Below are 13,198 nucleotides of genomic sequence, written 5' to 3' on the forward strand. Positions count from 1 at the left end.
GGTAAGTTTGGACTAACAAATGGTATAGACCAGGGTGCCCAATCCCAGTCCTCGAGAGCTACTGCCCTGCAGCTTTTAGATGCGTCCTTGTTCGAGCACACCTGAATCAAATGAATGGCTCGTTATCAGGCCTTTGCCAGACTTGATGGCATGCCGAATTGGTAATCCAACTATTTGATTCAGCTGTGTTGGAGTAGGGATGCATCTAAAAGCTGCAGGACAGTAGCTCTCGAGGACTGGGATTGGGCACCCTGGTATAGACAATTACTTTCTCCTAATGCTAATGTTGATTTTGGTTAACTTTGACTGAAACTGATTGTTTTAATACAATTAAAGTACATTTCATTTATGCACTAGGCCCATCTGACACATATACTTGATACCAAATACAAAAATATGATGTGTAACCTGTTGGAAGAATGAAGTGGGTAAGTCACTCACCGATTGGTCTGTATGAGGCTGAGACAGGACCTCAGCACTTGGTGTCTGCAACAAAAGACAACAATATAACGTCAGAAACATTCTCTAGTATAAATCCCGACTAGATGATCAACTACAGATCATATTTGTAGCAGTGAACATTATTACAGAAGGATCCGACTTCCTTATACCAGATTCTAAAGAAACTTAACACTGTACAGTTCTGCTACCAACAATATGAGGACAGTGTAACACACACTAGAGTTGTTGGTCCAACCACATGAAGAAGGCAACTGAAACACACTCATGTCCTTCACAGCTTAAAACAATATGAGGACAGTGTAACACACACTACAATCACTGGTCCTACCATATGAGGACTTCTACTTAAACACACTCATGTCCTTCACAGCTTAAAACAATATGAGGACATTGTAACACACACTACAATCACTGGTCCTACCATATGAGGACTTCTTCTTAAACACACTCATGTCCTTCACAGCTTAAAACAATATGAGGACATGACGACTGAACACATGTAGAGTTCATGTTCCTGACTTCTAACTTCTCCTGCTGTTGTCAATAAAAGCTCTAAACCCAACACTGATGTAAAGCCATCTATTTCCCCAGAAATTAAATCATGTAAACTGATCGGCGGAGGTTAAATGGACAAAAACGTAAAAGGACAAAATATCAAATGTAGTCAGAATAAAGATCAAGCTGATGCTTTAAGGAAAGTTTGACCAACAAATGGTATAGACAATTGCTTTCTCCTAATACTAATGTTGATTTTGGGAAACTTTTCCTCAAACTGATTGTATTAAAACAATCAAAGTGCATTTCATTTATGCACTAGGCCCAACTGGCACATATACTTGATACCAAATACAAAAACATGATGTGTAACCTGTTGGAAGAATGAAGTGGGTATGTCACTCACCGATTGGTCTGTATGAGGCTGAGACAGGACCTCAGCACTTGGTGTCTGCAACAAAAGACAACAATATAACGTCAGAAACATTCTCTAGGATAAATCCCGACTAGATAATTAACTACAGATCATATTTGTAGCAGTGAACATTATTACAGAAGGATCTGACTTCCTTATACCAGATTCTAAAGAAACTTAACACTGTACAGTTCTGCTACCAACAATATGAGGACAGTGTAACACACACACTACAATCACTGGTCCTACCATATGAGGACTTCTACTTAAACACACTCATGTCCTTCACAGCTTAAAACAATATGAGGACATGACGACTGAACACATGTAGAGTTCATGTTCCTGACTTCTAACTTCTCCTGCTGTTGTCAATAAAAGCTCTAAACCCAACACTGATGTAAAGCCATCTATTTCCCCAGAAATTAAATCATGTAAACTGATCAGCGGGAGGTTAAATGGACAAAACGTAAAAGGACAAAAATATCAAATGTAGTCAGAATAAAGATCAAGCTGATGCTTAAAGGGAAAGTTTGACTAACAAATGGTATAGACAATTACTTTCTCCTAATGCTAATGTTGATTTTGGTTAACTTTGACTGAAACTGATTGTTTTAATACAATTAAAGTGCATTTCATTTATGCACTAGGCCCATCTGACACATATACTTGATACCAAATACAAAAATATGATGTGTAACCTGTTGGAAGAATGAAGTGGGTAAGTCACTCACCGATTGGTCTGTATGAGGCTGAGACAGGACCTCAGCACTTGGTGTCTGCAACAAAAGACAACAATATAACGTCAGAAACATTCTCTAGTATAAATCCCAACTAGATGATCAACTACAGATCATATTTGTAGCAGTGAACATTATTACAGAAGGATCCGACTTCCTTATACCAGATTCTAAAGAAACTTAACACTGTACAGTTCTGCTACCAACAATATGAGGACAGTGTAACACACACTAGAGTTGTTGGTCCAACCACATGAAGAAGGCAACTGAAACACACTCATGTCCTTCACAGCTTAAAACAATATGAGGACAGTGTAACACACACTACAATCACTGGTCCTACCATATGAGGACTTCTACTTAAACACACTCATGTCCTTCACAGCTTAAAACAATATGAGGACATGACGACTGAACACATGTAGAGTTCATGTTCCTGACTTCTAACTTCTCCTGCTGTTGTCAATAAAAGCTCTAAACCCAACACTGATGTAAAGCCATCTATTTCCCCAGAAATTAAATCATGTAAACTGATCAGCGGGAGGTTAAATGGACAAAACATGTGTAAAAGGACAAAAATATCAAATGTAGTCAGAATAAAGATCACGCTGATGCTTTAAGGGAAAGTTTGACTAACAAATGGTATAGACAATTACTTTCTCCTAATGCTAATGTTGATTTTGGTTAACTTTGACTGAAACTGATTGTTTTAATACAATCAAAGTGCATTTCATTTATGCACTAGGCCCAACTGGCACATATACTTGATACCAAATACAAAAACATGATGTGTAACCTGTTGGAAGAATGAAGTGGGTATGTCACTCACCAATTGGTCTGTATGAGGCTGAGACAGGACCTCAGCACTTGGTGTCTGCAACAAAAGACAACAATATAACGTCAGAAACATTCTCTAGGATAAATCCCGACTAGATAATTAACTACAGATCATATTTGTAGCAGTGAACATTATTACAGAAGGATCCGACTTCCTTATACCAGATTCTAAAGAAACTTAACACTGTACAGTTCTGCTACCAACAATATGAGGACAGTGTAACACACACTAGAGTTGTTGGTCCAACCACATGAAGAAGGCAACTGAAACACACTCATGTCCTTCACAGCTTAAAACAATATGAGGACATGACGACTGAACACATGTAGAGTTCATGTTCCTGACTTCTAACTTCTCCTGCTGTTGTCAATAAAAGCTCTAAACCCAACACTGATGTAAAGCCATCTATTTCCCCAGAAATTAAATCATGTAAACTGATCAGCAGGAGGTTAAATGGACAAAAACATGTGTAAAAGGACAAAAATATCAAATGTAGTCAGAATAAAGATCACGCTGATGCTTAAAGGAAAGTTTGGACCAACAAATGGTATAGACAATTACTTTCTCCTAATGCTAATGTTGATTTTGGTTAACTTTGACTGAAACTGATTGTTTTAATACAATTAAAGTGCATTTCATTTATGCACTAGGCCCATCTGACACATATACTTGATACCAAATACAAAAACATGATGTGTAACCTGTTGGAAGAATGAAGTGGGTAAGTCACTCACCGATTGGTCTGTATGAGGCTGAGACAGGACCTCAGCACTTGGTGTCTGCAACAAAAGACAATATAACGTCAGAAACATTCTCTAGTATAAATCCCGACTAGATGATCAACTACAGATCATATTTGTAGCAGTGAACATTATTCACAGAAGGATCTGACTTCCTTATACCAGATTCTATAGAAACTTAACACTGTACAGTTCTGCTACACACAATATGAGGACAGTGTAACACACACTAGAGTTGTTGGTCCAACCACATGAAGAAGGCAACTGAAACACACTCATGTCCTTCACAGCTTAAAACAATATGAGGACATGACGACTGAACACATGTAGAGTTCATGTTCCTGACTTCTAACTTCTCCTGCTGTTGTCAATAAAAGCTCTAAACCCAACACTGATGTAAAGCCATCTATTTCCCCAGAAATTAAATCATGTAAAACTGATCAGCGGGAGGTTAAATGGACAAAACATGTGTAAAAGGACAAAATATCAAATGTAGTCAGAATAAAGATCACGCTGATGCTTAAAGGAAAGTTTGACTAACAAATGGTATAGACAATTACTTTCTCCTAATGCTAATGTTGATTTTGGTTAACTTTGACTGAAACTGATTGTTTTAATACAATTAAAGTGCATTTAATTTATGCACTAGGCCCATCTGACACATATACTTGATACCAAATACAAAAACATGATGTGTAACCTGTTGGAAGAATGAAGTGGGTAAGTCACTCACCGATTGGTCTGTATGAGGCTGAGACAGGACCTCAGCACTTGGTGTCTGCAACAAAAGACAACAATATAACGTCAGAAACATTCTCTAGTATAAATCCCGACTAGATGATCAACTACAGATCATATTTGTAGCAGTGAACATTATTACAGAAGGATCCGACTTCCTTATACCAGATTCTAAAGAAACTTAACACTGTACAGTTCTGCTACCAACAATATGAGGACAGTGTAACACACACTAGAGTTGTTGGTCCAACACATGAGGAAGGCAACTGAAACACACTCATGTCCTTCACAGCTTAAAACAATATGAGGACAGTGTAACACACACTACAATCACTGGTCCTACCATATGAGGACTTCTTCTAAACACACTCATGTCCTTCACAGCTTAAAACAATATGAGGACATGACGACTGAACACATGTAGAGTTCATGTTCCTGACTTCTAACTTCTTCTGCTGTTGTCAATAAAAGCTCCAAACCCAACACTGATGTAAAGGCATCTATTTCCCCAGAAATTAAATCATGTAAACTGATCAGCAGGAGGTTAAATGGACAAAACATGTGTAAAAGGACAAAATATCAAATGTAGTCAGAATAAAGATCACGCTGATGCTTTAAGGGAAAGTTTGACCAACAAATGGTATAGACAATTACTTTCTCCTAATGCTAATGTTGATTTTGGTTAACTTTGACTGAAACTGATTGTTTTAATACAATTAAAGTGCATTTCATTTATGCACTAGGCCCATCTGACACATATACTTGATACCAAATACAAAAATATGATGTGTAACCTGTTGGAAGAATGAAGTGGGTAAGTCACTCACCGATTGGTTCTGTATGAGGCTGAGACAGGACCTCAGCACTTGGTGTCTGCAACAAAAGACAATATAACGTCAGAAACATTCTCTAGTATAAATCCCGACTAGATGATCAACTACAGATCATATTTGTAGCAGTGAACATTATTCACAGAAGGATCTGACTTCCTTATACCAGATTCTATAGAAACTTAACACTGTACAGTTCTGCTACACACAATATGAGGACAGTGTAACACACACTAGAGTTGTTGGTCCAACCACATGAAGAAGGCAACTGAAACACACTCATGTCCTTCACAGCTTAAAACAATATGAGGACATGACGACTGAACACATGTAGAGTTCATGTTCCTGACTTCTAACTTCTCCTGCTGTTGTCAATAAAAGCTCTAAACCCAACACTGATGTAAAGCCATCTATTTCCCCAGAAATTAAATCATGTAAACTGATCAGCGGAGGTTAAATGGACAAAAATGTGTAAAAGGACAAAATATCAAATGTAGTCAGAATAAAGATCAAGTTGATGCTTAAAGGAAAGTTTGACCAACAAATGGTATAGACAATTACTTTCTCCTAATGCTAATGTTGATTTTGGTTAACTTTGACTGAAACTGATTGTTTTAATACAATTAAAGTGCATTTCATTTATGCACTAGGCCCATCTGACACATATACTTGATACCAAATACAAAAAATGATGTGTAACCTGTTGGAAGAATGAAGTGGGTATGTCACTCACCGATTGGTCTGTATGAGGCTGAGACAGGACCTCAGCACTTGGTGTCTGCAACAAAAAGACAACAATATAACGTCAGAAACATTCTCTAGTATAAATCCCGACTAGATGATCAACTACAGATCATATTTGTAGCAGTGAACATTATTACAGAAGGATCCGACTTCCTTATACCAGATTCTAAAGAAACTTAACACTGTACAGTTCTGCTACCAACAATATGAGGACAGTGTAACACACACTAGAGTTGTTGGTCCAACCACATGAGGAAGGCAACTGAAACACACTCATGTCCTTCACAGCTTAAAACAATATGAGGACAGTGTAACACACACTACAATCACTGGTCCTACCATATGAGGACTTCTTTCTTAAACACACTCATGTCCTTCACAGCTTAAAACAATATGAGGACATGACGACTGAACACATGTAGAGTTCATGTTCCTGACTTCTAACTTCTTCTGCTGTTGTCAATAAAAGCTCCAAACCCAACACTGATTTAAAGGCATCTATTTCCCCAGAAATTAAATCATGTAAACTGATCAGCGGAGGTTAAATGGACAAAAACATGTGTAAAAGGACAAAATATCAAATGTAGTCAGAATAAAGATCACGCTGATGCTTTACGGAAAGTTTGACTAACAAATGGTATAGACAATTACTTTCTCCTAATGCTAATGTTGATTTTGGTTAACTTTGACTGAAACTGATTGTTTTAATACAATTAAAGTGCATTTCATTTATGCACTAGGCCCATCTGACACATATACTTGATACCAAATACAAAAATATGATGTGTAACCTGTTGGAAGAATGAAGTGGTAAGTATGAGGCTGAGACAGGACCTCAGCACTTGGTGTCTGCAACAAAAGACAACAATATAACGTCAGAAACATTCTCTAGTATAAATCCCGACTAGATAATTAACTACAGATCATATTTGTATCAGTGAACATTATTACAGAAGGATCCGACTTCCTTATACCAGATTCTAAAGAAACTTAACACTGTACAGTTCTGCTACCCACAATATGAGGACAGTGTAACACACACTAGAGTTGTTGATCCAACCACATGAGGAAGGCAACTGAAACACACTCATGTCCTTCACAGCTTAAAACAATATGAGGACAGTGTAACACACACACTACAATCACTGGTCCTACCATATGAGGACTTCTACTTTCCTGTTGGAGGTTGAGACAGGATGGAAGGAGAGCAGGAAGTAGCTGGCACAAATGATTCTATTGACACAACAGGTCAGTGAGATTAATGAACTGAACACAACAGACTCTTTCAAAATAAAACAGGAAAATGGCATGAAAATACAAACGTTGTAATATACAACCCTAACATAAACTCCTTAAAACAATGTTAATAACGTTAAGCCAAACTCAACTAACCCGCCACTAAACATAAGAAACTCAAAACCTTAGAATAACGTTAGAAACGCTGGGCCAGAGACCCAGACCCTATTGGTTTGTGCTAAATACGAAAACATTATTATTAACATTTAAATCCCCCAAACATATCTTGTGTTGAAAAAAAATGTGTGTTGCAGTTAGCTACACTTAAAAGAGCTTAGACTGACTGTCTGTGCAGTTGAAGATGCAGAGCACGTGCAAGGCCACAGGTCCCTTTAACTCCAGTGGGAATTTAAAACAGTTAAATTAAACTTAATATCTATTGTTGAAGATAAATCTTAAGTAATTTTTAGCATTTATCATCATTCATCACACAGTTTGTTCAAATCGATTGTGTATTGTTTTAGTTCCGTTTAACTAGCGTTAATTAGCTTGTTAAACATACAACTTTACCTTGCTAAATGTGCGTCGAGTCATGGATATCAAAGGTAAATACATACGTCAAGACAAATCTCTGCTGAGTGCTGAAGGTCCCGGATGTGCAGTTCACCAGAGCTCCGGCGAGTTTGTATCTTGCCGTGACCAGCAGCTCTTTGGTTGAGGCTTTCGAACAATCAGATGCAGCGTTACTCACTTGTTGTCCAATCACAGACGTCGTTCTATGCTCCACTGACGAAATGCCGCATCCTCTCACCAGCCACGGGCTCTCCTCGTCCATTTAACAACAAAAACACAGCAACACTCGCTGTATTTGAGGTAGGAACACTTGAGAAGTGTCACAGTGTTTTGCAAACTGCTGTTACAGTTAATTTCGTTCCGTTAATTTGTTTGGTTCCTATTCTTAAGTAACACTTAAATACACATGTGGTTAGCTTGTTGGTCTAGTTTAAGTTAGCATGGGCATGCTGTTCACTGATGGAGTAATGCCAAAATTGGCCTGATATTGTCAGTGTGTTATCATAAACATGTCCTAATTTGTCATGAAAAGAAGAGCAGTACCCCTAGACCCTCAAGTGAAAATACAGATAATAGATAAGCAATTTAAGAAAATAAGTATAATGTGTATAATAAATGATTTTACTGTCACTTTCCTGGGTTTGTTGACCCAGCATTTTAAGTTTTAGTTTGTTTGGATGTCGATGTTTATTTATAAGTTCTTTAGGTTAGCTAAGTTCATTTGTTTATTAGATTACCCTTGTGATGTCTGTTTTATTGTGAAAGTCCTTGTCCTATATGCAGTGAGTCTAGTTTTGTTTCCTTGTGTCTTGTTAGGTCTGATTTGTCCCAGCTGTTCCTCATCCCCTCATTGTCTCTCTGTGTACTTATAAGGGCTTGCAAAAGTATTCGTGCCCCTTTTCCACATTTTGTCACATTACTGCCACAAACATGAATCAATTTTAATGGAATCCAATTTCAGCAAAAGGTGGTTCTACAAAGTATTGACTCAGGGGCTGAATAATTACGCACACCCCCTTTTCAGTTATTTATTTGTAAAAATGTTGGAATCATGTATGATTTTCATTCCACTTCTCACGTAGACCACTTTGTATTGGTCTTTCATGTGCGAGTCCAATAAAATTGATTCATGTTTGTGGCAGTAATGTGACAAAATGTGGAAAAGTTCAGGGGGCCGAATACTTTTGCAAGCCACTGTAAGTCCTGTCCTCATTTGTTCAGTGTCAGGTCATCTGTTGTCTTTGGTGCCACGTTTCCATGTTCCAGGTATGTTTGTATCCATGTCAGGTTTCATGGTTTGTCCCCAGGTTAGGTTATTGTTTAGCTTCACTTCTGCCTTTTGTTTTGTAATCTTTAATTCAATTAAATTCAATTTTATTTATATAGCACCAAATCACAACAACAATCGCCTCAAGGCGCTTTTATATTGTACAGTAGATCGCACAATAATAGATACAGAGGAAAACCCAACAATCATACGACCACCTATGAGCAAGAACTTTGGCGACAGTGCGAAGGAAAACTCCCTTTAACAGGAAGAAACCTCCAGCAGAACCAGGCTCAGGGAGGGCGGGGCCATCTGCTGTGATTGGTTGGGGTGAGAGAAGGAAGACAGGATAAAGACATGCTGTGGATTAATAACAAGTATGATTCAGTGCAGAGAGGTCTATTAACACATAGTGAGTGAGAAAGGTGACTGGAAAGGAAAAACTCAGTGCATCATGGGAATCCCCGGCAGCTCACGCTCACTGTAGCACAACTAAGGGAGGATTCAGGGTCACCTGATCCTGCCCTAACTATATGCTTTAGCAAAAGGAAAGTTTGAAGCCTAATCTTAAAAGTAGAGATAGTGTCTGTCTCCGAATCCAAACTGGAAGCTGGTTCTGCCTATTTTACCAGCCTTAATAAACAGCTTGCTTTCTGTTAATATTAAAATTTTCTTTTCACGCTCCTTTGTGTCTGCATTTTGGGTCCATTCCTCAAATTCATACATGTGTTCAACTGCTTTTTCCCCACTCGGCGACACAATTGCCGGGGTCAAACTCTGGTAATTGGTGATTCTGTTCTCAGACATGTGAAGCTAGAGACACCGCAACCATAGTTAATTGTCTTCCAGGGGCCAGAGCAGGCGACATTGAAGGAAATTTAAAACTGCTGGCTAAGTGTAGTGAAGTAGATTCTGGGGTAGGATTTTACATGATGTCCACAAACGCACCACTAACATCCACACCTTCCCAGTTGACAATTAGCAGGCTTATAAGAAACAGCTGCGCTTCACTACCAGAAGGAGTCATTTGGTAGTCTTGTCCATCCAAGGTGGCTGCGAGCATTAGGCAGTTAAGCGCTGCAGATCTCTCCAGGAAAGTTACTCAGTTTAGTATTGCCCTTTAGAGAGTGGTAAGTGGGACTCTTGTGTTCATCATAACGTGGCATAGTAGGGTGGACTTTGACAACTGTTTTCTTTTGTTGCAGGCTTGCACTATACTACTGCTGTCTTGTCATATGCTGTTTTGTTTGTTACGCAATGCTTTTATAACAAACAGTAATTTGGGGTGTATTTGTTTTATGTAGATCTTTACTAATCTGTTTAATGTTTTATGCTTTTTTTATTGCTTTAGTGGAGGTGTGGCTGCTTGTTGAGGGGCTAGGCACGTGAGGTGGAATCCTCCCGATGCATGCGAGTGTACACACCGGCATAGGTAGATTGCAACTGCTTAGTGTGAGTGAGGTCTGCAGTGAAATCACATGGTGAGTAATTGGTGGCACCCTTGGGCACTCCTCCCTGTAGGTTGCCTCCTCAAGCGGCCGGTCTCCACCATTTTGTTTAGTTGTTTTATCATGTTGTGATTGTTTTAGGTAGCATCGTGGTAGGGAGTCTGGTCGTTTTAATTAACTATTTTGCCGCCTCAACCCTGCTACCTTAGGTGCCTCTTTGATTTTATAATTCTATGTTTTTAGTAGTTCTTCTTAATAAACCTTGATTTGTAAAATTCACCTGCCTCACCTTGCCGTTAATAACAAGTCTGTGGGCTTTGGTTGCCAGTGTAACACTTACATTGGCTAGAGATATCTTTCCTGGGGTGTAACCCTCCCCAGGTGGCGTTGTCAACATCTTAGTTACCGTCCCCCGGTTATTCCTCATTCGCGCCACCACATAAGGGTAAACGAATTCAGTAAAATCATAATTCACATCGGCAGTAATGACACCCAGTTACGCCAATCGGAGGTCACTGAAATCAATATCGAATCAGTGTGTAACTTTGCCAAAACAATGTTGACTCTGTAGTTTTCTCTGGTCCCTCCCCAATCAGACCAGGAGTGACCTGTTTAGCTGCATTTCTCCTTAAATTGCTGTCTGTGTTGTCCCAGAAATGATGTCGGCTTCATAGATAATTGGCAAAGCTTCTGGAGGAAACCTGGTCTTGTTAGAGAGACGGCATCCATCCCACTTTGGATGGAGCAGCTCTCATTTCTAGAAATATGGACAAATTTATTAAAGCCCCAAAATATGACTATCCAGAGTTGGGACCAAGAAGCAGAGTTGCAGTCTTACACGCCCTCTGCAGCTTTCTCCTCCTGCTACCCCCCAAAACCCATCTCCACTGAGACCGTGTCAGCTCCCAAACAGACAAAACAAACTAAAACCAGCAAAAACAATTTAAACATAAAAAATCAAAAGAAAGAACAATACAGTATCCACATCTGAACCAAAGAGTAAAACATTGTGGATTATTAAATATTAGGGCGCCTCCTCCAAGTCTGTTAGTACATGACTTAATAATTGATCAACAAATCGACGATTTACTCTGCCTTACAGAAACCTGGTTGCAGTCGGATGATTATGTTAGTTAAAATGAATCAACACCCCGAGTAATTCTAACTACCAGAAATCGCAGCACAGGCGGAGGGGGGTGTGGCAGCAATTTTTCACACCAGCCTATTAATTAACGAAAGACCAAGACAGACTTTAATTCATTTGAAAGCCTGATGCTTAGCCTCGTCCACCCCAGCTGTAAAACTCAGAAACCAGTCTTACTTGTTATCATCTATCGTCCACCTGGGCCTTACAGAGTTTCTGTCTGATTTTCAGACTTTTATCTGATTTAGTGCTCAGCTCAGATAAAATAATTATTGTGGGTGATTTTAACATCCATGTAGATGCTAAAATGACAGCCTCAACATGGCATTTAATCTGTTATTAGACTCAATTGGCTTCTCTCAAAATGTAAAAGAACCCACCCACCACTTTTATCACACTCTAGATCTTGTTTTAACATATGAAATAGAAACTGAACATTTAACAGTGTTTCCTGAAAACCCTCTGCCGCCTGATCATTTCCTGATAACATGTACATTTACAGTAATTGATTACACAGCAGTAAAGGCCCTGGTGTGGTGCCTATGGGTCTAGCTAGGCCCTGGTGCGGTGCAGATGGCCTCAGAAAACAGCACAGGCCCTGGTTGAGGCTCAGTTGGTTTATGCTAGCAGCACAGGCCCTGGTGTGGTGCAGACAACTTCTGGTAGTAGCAGAGGAGAAAACCAAAACAAAAAACAACCCAAAATTCAAAGCAGACATTCAACAAGGAGACATGCTGCTGCCCTCTTGAATTCAGAGTCGAGACTGAGCCTGATGATCATACTGAATCACATGACAGCGGCAGGAATTCTAAGTTCAACTGCAGATTGCAGATGCAATTATATTAATGCAGATTAATATAAACTCTTCAAGGGTCAAAATCTGCACACACATCATTCTGCTTAGTGAAGGTCAGACAATTTGTGCATTGATTTTGAGAAGTAAGACTCATTAAATAACAGTAATATAATTACACAAATGTTGAAACTTTATATTTTGAGACATTTTGTCAACAACAAAAACCCCAAGATGTGCAGGCACTAATAACTGAATCTAAAGACCTTCATTTTTGTCAAGATTTGCCTGATTTAACTGTTGTTACCCTTGCTTAAGCCCCAAGAAGGGTATAACCTGGGTCAAATGTGTTATTGTGTCTGACACACCTACAAAATGAGGACTCGCAGAGTGACGCCACTATAACCTGGGTCAAATGTGTTATTGTGTCTGACACACCTACAAAATGAGGACTCACAGAGTGACGCCACTGAAAGTGTGTTAAAAGTGTGTTTTGTTCCAAAACTGGCCAGTAGGCGGCGAAACTGAAAGTGAGCAAAAACGCTAAACACACTTAAACACACTTTTTCATAAAATTGTGATATTTCAGGACATTCGAGATTTTTGGTTTGGGAGCATGTTGGGGCCTCTAGAACACTTTAGAAGGTTTTCGAAAATGAGGACCTCAAAATGTCCTCATTTTTCCGAAGCGCCCTCATTTTGTGAGTGTGTTATCATAAAATTGTCCTCAGATGTCAC

At 39.1% G+C, this 13,198-nt stretch overlaps 1 long non-coding RNA gene across 1 annotated transcript in view; it reads right to left on the bottom strand.

Moving 5' to 3' along the window:
* Positions 1-6,001, bottom strand: part of LOC120432927 — a 7,505-nt gene extending 1,504 nt beyond the window's left edge. The window contains exons 1-2 of the long non-coding RNA XR_005608202.1: positions 5,989-6,001; positions 2,939-2,983 (exon numbers count right to left, since the gene is read on the bottom strand). This is a non-coding gene — a long non-coding RNA (uncharacterized LOC120432927). The remainder of the gene's footprint in view (positions 1-2,938; positions 2,984-5,988) is intronic.
* Between the last annotated feature and the right edge of the window lie 7,197 nt (positions 6,002-13,198).

Source organism: Oreochromis aureus, linkage group 14, assembly GCF_013358895.1.
Source record: "Oreochromis aureus strain Israel breed Guangdong linkage group 14, ZZ_aureus, whole genome shotgun sequence".
Taxonomy (NCBI): Eukaryota; Metazoa; Chordata; class Actinopteri; order Cichliformes; family Cichlidae; genus Oreochromis; species Oreochromis aureus.